The 9,356-nt window shown below is 31.0% G+C and overlaps 1 long non-coding RNA gene across 1 annotated transcript; it reads left to right on the top strand.

The window, feature by feature from the left end:
- Positions 1 to 1,126: 1,126 nt before the first annotated feature.
- Positions 1,127 to 2,898, top strand: LOC141528145 (uncharacterized). The gene is made up of 2 exons (XR_012479324.1): positions 1,127 to 1,178; positions 1,282 to 2,898. It is a non-coding gene; the product is annotated as an uncharacterized LOC141528145 (long non-coding RNA).
- The last annotated feature ends 6,458 nt before the right edge of the window (positions 2,899 to 9,356 follow it).

Here is a 9,356-nt window from a genome sequence, read left to right as displayed (position 1 = left end):
CCCGTGCACATTTACACGGGTTAGTTATATTCAAAGAAATTCCAAAATTTGATCAGAATTTTGAATTTATGTAACCAAAAATTTCTGGGTGATCATAAATAACTATAATTTATTATTACAGCTCATTCCATTTATAATTTTCCGTAGAAAATGTCGAGTGCACCCGCGTACATTCGCACGGGCGTATATTTTTTTTGAATTTTTCGATATGTAAAAAAATTTTGGATGTGTTTACATTGAAGATGCTTAATTATATCAATTAATATTTATTCTGAGCGTTAGAATATTTCATCCGCCTCTCTCTTTCGCTTTTGGAGAAGTTCACCCGTGTACATTTTCACGGGTGGACTCATCAAGGTTACTCGTGCACATTTACACGGGTTAGTTATATTCAAAGAAATTCCAAAATTTGATCAGAATTTTGAATTTATGGAACCAAAAATTACCTAGTCATCATAAATAACTATAATTTATTATTGCAGCTCATTCCATTTACACTTTTCCGTAGAAAATATCAAGTGCACCCGTGTACATTCGCACGGGCGTATGTTTTTTTTTAATTTCCCCATATTTCACGAAAATTTTGGATTTGTTTGCATTGAAGATGCTTAATTATATCAATTAATATTTATTCTGAGCGTTAGAATATTTCATCCACCTCTCTCTTTCGCTTTTGGAGAAGTTCACCGGTGTACATTTTCACGGGTGGACTCATCAAGTTTACCCGTGCACATTTACACGGGTTAGTTATATTCAAAGAAATTCCAAAATTTGATCAGAATTTTGAATTTATGTAACCAAAAATTTCCGGGTGATCATAAATAACTATAATTTATTATTACAGCTCATTCCATTTATAATTTTCCGTAGAAAATGTCGAGTGCACCCGCGTACATTCGCACGGGCGTATATTTTTTTTGAATTTTTCGATATGTAAAAGAAATTTAGGATTTGTTTACATTGAAAATGCTTGTAACAGGGTAAATTACCCTAAATCGATAAGTCGCCAGAGATCGATAATTAGTCGACTGAGCACTGGCGCGCCCCGATCTTCAGGGTCTTCCGTTTAGTAATTAAGAGGGGGGGTGGATTGGGTAAGTGCTCGGGAGTCGGAGAGTGACAAAATCAGAAGAGGTTTGATAGTCAGCCGCACCAGTCACTACTCAACGAAGCAGCAGGTAATTATTTTTTCGCACGTGAATTTTCGGAACGCTGCGATGATTTTTTAAGATTGTCTTTCCAATCTTTTAGACAAGATTTCTAACGTTGGTTCTGTTCCAGGAAAAACTGAACTTAGAGTGAGGACAATTCCCCGGAGTGAAAAAGAATCTAACAACTGGTACCTGGAGGACTCACTACGGTAGACAGACATCGTGGACGTAGTAAGACAATTACCCAGGTACATTATTTCATTCCGTGGGTGGAAAATAGACCGCGGTTTGTACTCGGTCTATCATTCCTCTTCTTTTCTTAAATTTTATTCAATAAATCAATCGTGGAACATTTGCTAGTTTTTGGATTGAGTGATTTTCATGGGGGTTTATACCCGAGGATCGCTCGATCGACCTTGCGGGGGAAATTTTTAATATCTAAAAGTTTTCAATCAATTAACTAACATCTAAGAAAATTCATTTAATTAATTTTTCAATAATTAACTGAGTAAAATTGATTAACTTTTGTCATTGAGAAAAATAGATAAAATTTTTTGTTCGTGAAATTTTCGTCAAGCGTCAGTTTTGTGTCGTATAAATTCCAATACCCAAGGTCAAGCAAGACTTGACTAGCGAATGTTCTAGCAAATGAATTGGACTATTTCGACTCGTGTCGAATTTTTATAATTTATAAGACGAGTAGAACGCTAGTGATAATGTTTTATATTAAGAATTAATTATTAAGAATTCTATATTGAGAATTAATTATCGAGGATAATATAGAGGGGAAAATTATTAAGAATATTATATTAGGAATTATTTATTGAGAATATTATATTATAAAATTATTCCGTCAAGTGTGAATTTAATAATTTTGGGATTAAGTCCATGAATTAATTAAATTAATTTTACTCTAATTTGATAATTATCGGCATGGACATTAAGTCCTAGGAATTGGTTAATTGAGTCAAAAATTGTCACAGTAAAAATTTAGTGAGAATTAGTTAATTAAATTTGTGTTAATAATTTTGAAGTGATGTAAAAATTTATATTGTGATTAATTTATTTAGTTATCAAAAGTTAATTCAAGGCATTAAGACCTTTTGTTTTAAATAAGTATTGTTATATTCTTAAGACCATGACAATAAGTTACTGAAGAATTTTAATCCATCTAAAATTTTAACGGAATTAAAATTAACAATTGGAATTGAGAATTGGTTGTAAATTGAATATTGTTTGTCGTTTTATTAATTTACTAATGATTGAATAATTTAATTTAAATATTTTATCAAAAATTTAATTACCTTTGTTTTATTAAAATTTATAAAGTAGAAATCAATTTAGCGAAGTGTGGGTTATGTGTGTGAAGAATTGAACGGGTTATGCGTGATAGAGAGTGTTAATAGTGTTAAGTTCGGTAGTCTTGTGGACTTAATTTTAAGTTGTAAAGTGTGTAAAGTTAGTTAGTTTTGGTCGTCCGGTGGACGTTAAATTTTAAGTTTAGTTCTAAGACAGGTGTGGGAGACCGTTTGTTCGAAAAAGCCCATTTAGTTTTAAGACAGGTGTGGGAGACCGTTCGTTCGAAAAAGCCCGTCTAGTCATCGTATCGTCATTGGAAGGTTCGTTTGTAAATATCGTTTATTTCGCAGTTGTTCTCCGCTTCGTTAGATTATAAGTGTGTGAGTGAGCGCTTAAATTTGTTAAGTTTGTTAAATTTTTATTGTTAATAAATATCGATATATTGTTAGTTAAGATTTTATTATTCAACAGCACCTTCCTCCCCTCTCTCTACCCTAAGATAAGTTTTCTCAGCTCTGGATCGGTTCCAGGAACCGTGATTAATAATCCTGGTGGCGCCCTGATAATTTTTATTGTTGTTAGTTTTGTTTAGTTAATTATAAAATTGATTAGGGGCTAACCTGAGCAGGTAAAACTGTTACATGCTTAATTATATCAATTAATATTTATTCTGAGCGTTAGAATATTTCATTCACCTCTCTCTTTCGCTATTGGAGAAGTTCACCCGTACATTTTCACGGGTGGACTCATCAAGGTTACCCGTGCACATTTACACGGGTCAGTTATATTCAAAGAATTTTCAAAATTTGACCAGAATTTTCAATTTATATGACTCAAAATTTCCCGGTGATCATAAATAACTTTTATTTATTATGAGAGCTTGTTTTATTTATAATTTTCCGTAGAAAAAATCGAGTCCACCCGTGTACATTCACCCGGTCGTGCTTTCTATGACGAATTTTCTTATTTGGACATAAATTTTCAATTTATTTTAGTCAAAGATACCCAAGTCTTTTCATTATTTATATCAATTTCTTTCCTGTTAGCTGATTGTGGTTTTTATTTATTCGAGTAATATCAAGTACACCCGTGCACTTATAAACGTGCAAGTTACAGCCAATTTGTATTAATTCGAAGTATCCCCTTTACATTTCAATTCTCATCTATTTTTCACGTTCTAATATTAAAATGCTATATTTTTCCGTGTAATCATACTTCTAGCGCCATCTCTCGTTTTTTCTCGCAACTTCGTTACTATCTGTTTTAATGGTAAGCAGCCCTGATAGCCACCTTATCTATAACTTACTGTCAATCTACGTCCGCAATTTGAAGCAAACTTGACGGAAAGAGTTGGCAAAGCGAGCGATTACCTATTAGTTACCTATAACTTACTCTGCAAATAGACGTCAAAACTTGCTGTACAAGTATTTCCTTCAAATTGTAGTAAAGTTGAAAAGAAATTTAACTACAAGTTTGATTGTTAACTTGTATTCAAGTTGCGGCCGTAGATTTCCGTCAATTTGCTTACAACTGTTGTTGAGAGAAGAATTACCGCCAACTTGATGTATAAATTAACCGTAACTGCTGGAAGTCAACACTTACTGAGAAAGCGCTGGCTATCAGGGAGATTTTCGGGATTTTGGCCTTCGGGAGAATGAGCCTCACCCCAAAAATAGTCCTACCCTGATAGCCAGCGCTTTCTCAGTAAGTGTTGACTTCCAGCAGTTACGGTTAATTTATACATCAAGTTGGCGGTAATTCTTCTCTCAACAACAGTTGTAAGCAAATTGACGGAAATCTACGGCCGCAACTTGAATACAAGTTAACAATCAAACTTGTAGTTAAATTTCTTTTCAACTTTACTACAATTTGAAGGAAATACTTGTACAGCAAGTTTTGACGTCTATTTGCAGAGTAAGTTATAGGTAACTAATAGGTAATCGCTCGCTTTGCCAACTCTTTCCGTCAAGTTTGCTTCAAATTGCGGACGTAGATTGACAGTAAGTTATAGATAAGGTGGCTATCAGGGTACATTCCGTTAGGTTGAATAAAAGCATGTTCTATTTTACCAACAAGTAGTAATTTATCTTTTAATGGTAATAAAAATAAAATAATAATAATAATGTATAATCATAATAGTAATAAAACTCGAGTGGGAAAACTTAAAAGTAATTGGAGTCATTTCTTTGTCTTGCACCTTCCAAAATTTTATTGCGTTATATTGTTTATAATCATCAATTTTTGTTGATAAGCATATAAAATATACTGTCTACTGATTTATAAAAAATAATTAGTAAGATAATAAACTTGTTGTAAATTTACATCAATAATATTGTCAACTACTTCTTATAACCTAGGAATCATGACAAGAGGTATATTTTTCTTTTTATTTAATTTATGATCTAATTCGTAAAAATAAATAGTAATTAAGATAACAAAAATTGATGATATTAAATGTACTAATACCGTTTTTGTAAATATCATTTCATTAGTTCGTAAATTAATTACATATGACAATGAATTACAATATTCATAACAATAATATCTACAAATTCGCAAATTTATAAATTAATTTTTTATAACACCTTAATTAATTTTTATGATTATTATAAAAATTAGATTCAGTAGTCATTAATTAAAATAAATGCACCGTTAGAAAATTGAAATATTTATGTGTGCATTCGTTAAATTTTGATTTCAATTTTCCCATTGTTATAAGGAGTGTATTTTTTTATTGAAACGTTGATTAACATCAGCTAAATTTATAATACTGAAAGTTGAAGAAACCAATTTATAGATTTTTTTTTACTTAATGAATTACAAAAAATAAAATTTTTTTTTAATTTCACAAGAAGGGATTCGCAAAAACTGTGAGTACATTTTATAAAACCAGTCTTTTTTAAAACAATTTGTTTGATAAAAAAATTCGAAAAATTGACAGCTGTCTGCTACTTTCAGTTTCCTCTAAATTTTCAATCAAATTTTCTTCAGAAAATTTATTGGATGTACATAACAACGATAATCGAAAAAAAATCTTTGATGGCTAAGTTCCACATTAGAAATTAAAAAACCTTACACATATACACTTTTTGAAAAATTTTTCTGGTGATTTACTTGACATTAAATTTTAAAAAGAATAAAAGATATCCGTTGATTTCATGATCATAAGAACATGTCAACAAATAATAGTCAGTTATAAATTACATTTATCAAATATAATAGTTATAAAAAAATTCTTCGTATTACGTTCGTAAGATATAAAAAAAAATTTGCATGTCATAAATCTCAACACATTATGACAGTGGTAAAAATGATTACGTATTATACATAAAAATATACAGGTATCATAATATAATTCGATTGGTTCCCAATTTGTATCAGGAAACAGATTGCATAGGTTTATCATATTTTCTAAAATTGTAACATTCAGTTGAATGAACTTTATTTATGCTTAATTACTCAGATATCGAAATCAAGATCTTCGATGAGAACGAATAAAGAGTAAACTACATGATTACCTCCAAACGTTTTCTAAGTTGAATACATTGAAACTAATGAAAATTTCTCTCAGAAATAATTAGTTTTATTTTTTTCATTCGTTACTGGAAATAATAAGTACTACATATATTTACTACAAAATGTATTTATTTATCTGTATGAAATCTTTTAAAATTTTCAGAGCGAATAAGACGAGTGCGGAGTAAAACAACGCCTAGAAAACGCCCAGACCCATTGTCATGGAATGCTACTACAGGCGACAAACGCGGTCGTTCTTTCACTAGCCAACGTCAATACGACATCTTTACGGCGTATGAATTTTTGAAAAAGCGGCTGAGCACATACGTGTTCACGGTCAACCTCTCATCGATTTTTCTAAAGTCAGGTGAGATAGATGTAAACATCGTAAACTATTCTTATTTATTCATATTGGAATTGAACATTTATTAACCTGCATTTAAAATATTTTTTCCAAGAAAATTCAATTTCTACGTCATTTTTCTAATGTAGAATTTTCGCACATTAAAAAATTATATGCTCTGAGTTTCAATAGTATATTGTGCGACTAGTGCGACAAGTTGTCGATTGTCCACGAAAGCGAAGTTAAAAGCACTAGCCAAGTGGGTGCGCTCATTCGCTTGAGTGAGTAATCGGAAACGTTGCACGAGTTGCACATACTATTTTTCATTACAAAAAATGCGGCGATATATGTGAACGCAAAATCAGGGTCCAAGAGCAAATCCTTAGCAGGATCCGGGGGTGGAGCCCCGGTGGGTTCTAGGGGCAAATACCCGGCGGGAGGTTGGAGGGCGGAGCCGCCCCCCTCCCTAAAAACAAATAAAAAGTTTAAAAAAAAGAAACAAATATTTTTTAAAATAAATACAAAGTAATTAATATTGATTTACAAATAATTTATGTGCATTAATCAACACATAAAATTTAATTACTTTAAATGTAGCTGTTACTTTACAATTTTTTAATTATCTGTAACAAACAAATTTTATCCAAAACATTATTTATAAAAAATTGCATTTTTTATTTTATAAAATTCCTACATGTCAATTTAAAAAATCCGGAAAACGGTTCACCCTAAAGGCCATCCCTGCAACTTCCCGCTAATTCCATATCTAAGCGCTTAAAATTGAACTTATGATGTTTTTGAGCTCTTCGAGCTCGAAAATATAATTTATATGTTACTTCGAGCTCTCCGAGCTCAAAGAGTTAGCTGTTCTAAGCTTTTGACCTCTTCGAGCTGAAAAGTCTGATAGAAGTTTAATAAAACAGTATTTTTTGAATTTTCAAACCGCAATAACTCCACAATAATTGAACCGATTTTTACATGGTTGGCAGCGTTCCACCCAGTTTTCTAAATTCTATAATATACTTGTGAATACTAACTGATCAAACCGAAAATCTTACAGAAATTTGAAAAATTCACTTTTTCCGAATTTTTTCGACAACGATAACTCATGAACCAATTTTTAACCAATCAACCGATTTTTACGTTCTTGGCGGAGATCGACGTGGTTTTTTAGGCGCTCATAATTATTTGATTTCATCAAAAACGATCCAAAAAGAAATCTCGAAGTTATGTAAAAAAAACACTTTTTTCGAAATTTTTCAATCACTCCCGAACGAATTAACCGATTTAGACAAGACTGGTGACAATCGACGTGGTTTTTCAAGCTTAAGAGCGGGATAGTTTTTGGAACTGATCGGATAAGCCATTTAGAAGTTATTCCAAAAAAAAAATGGTTTTAAATTATATTTATATACACATACATACATACATTTGTACATACATACACACATACAGCCGCACGGACACCATCGCGGGAATAGTCAGGGAAGCTTCCTAAGACCTCAAAACGTCGAGATCTGATGAAAATTCGATTTTAGCAAAACGGGGTGAAACCAATAACTTCCCGAATTTTTAAAAAATTTCAATTTTTTTTTAGCGGGAAGTTAAAAAAAATTTTTTTTATCAGAATTTATTTGTTACAACAATGATTAAAATGATTAAATTTCTGCTAAATGAGAGAGAAAGATTAAAAGGAGCAGATATGAAAGAAAACAATGATTTGATGAGAAATGGACAAACGCAGGGAAAGGAGAAATAAAATGTGGTGTAAGAATGTAAAAATGTAAAGTTTTAAGGAGTTAATTATTATATAATCTCATTCACATTATTTAATTACGTCAATTGTAAGAAAAATTGTGGTACCGTTTTATAAAATACTGTAAGTGATACAGATAAAAAATATATATATATATATATATCTATATATATATATATATATATATATATATATATATATATATTGTTGTAGTCATCAGGTCATGCGTGTCATCCTACCTACCCCCACTATCCTATCATCATTACTATACCATCAGAATACAATTGTACTAATCACTAATCAGTCTGTTATAATAAACCATCAGGTATAGATGCTATGTAACGGCTCCTTGTAACTACTCATTCATCTGAACCAGTATTCCACTCAAGATTCCAAAATATATATATATTATGACATTAATTTTCGGATTCAGATTACTCCTGCTCCACATCACGAGAACAAACGTAGTTTTTATTGGTAACCACGATAACACAAGATAAAATAAGGATTTTGTTCAAATTTTAACGTTAATTTAAACGTTTAAATTTTAATGTTAAGATTGATAATATTGTTAAATCGTCACTACTACAGATTATATTAAAAATTTTTTAATTTGGCTACAAATTAATTAAAAATAATATTGCAGTTAAAATGAAAAATTATCACGTCGATGGCCACCAAGCTGCTTAAAATCGGTTGATTTGTTCGTGAGATTTGCTAACGAAAAACATTTATTGTTAACGAAAAAAATAAAAAAACAGTGTTTTTTCAAATTACACTGAAATTTCCGGTCTGATTTATTTGTGTTTGAAAGTATATCATAGAATTTGAAAAACTGCGTCGAATGCCGCCAACCACGAGAAAATCGATTCATTCATTCAAATGTTATTGCGGTTTGAAAATTTTAAAAATAATGTTTTATTAAACCTTTAGCAGACTTTTGAGCTCGAAGAGCTAAAAATGGTACGAAAATTATATTTTGAGATCGAAGAGCTCACAAACATAATAAGTGCAATTTTGAGCGCTTAATTACAAAAGTTGCGGGAAGTTGCAGGGGAGGTGTTTAGGGTCAACCGTTTTCCTTATTTTTTTTTTTTTATTTGAATACAATTTGATAACAGAGTTTCCGATAAATTTAAAAAGTTTAGTTAAAACGTTCTATATCTCATATAGAATGCCTTCCACAGTAATGTGTGTAATCATCTAATCGCTATGATTAGCTTTAAATTTCTAATGAAATTTTCATGTATTTTGTAGAGAAAGAACAGCAGGACTTTTAAAATGTTCACTT

The sequence above is a fragment of the Cotesia typhae genome, unplaced genomic scaffold (assembly GCF_013202065.1).
Source record: "Cotesia typhae breed Kobodo isofemale line unplaced genomic scaffold, CoteBio_Ctyphae contig_43, whole genome shotgun sequence".
Taxonomy (NCBI): domain Eukaryota; kingdom Metazoa; phylum Arthropoda; class Insecta; order Hymenoptera; family Braconidae; genus Cotesia; species Cotesia typhae.
This window is presented reverse-complemented; position numbering and strand designations above follow the sequence as displayed.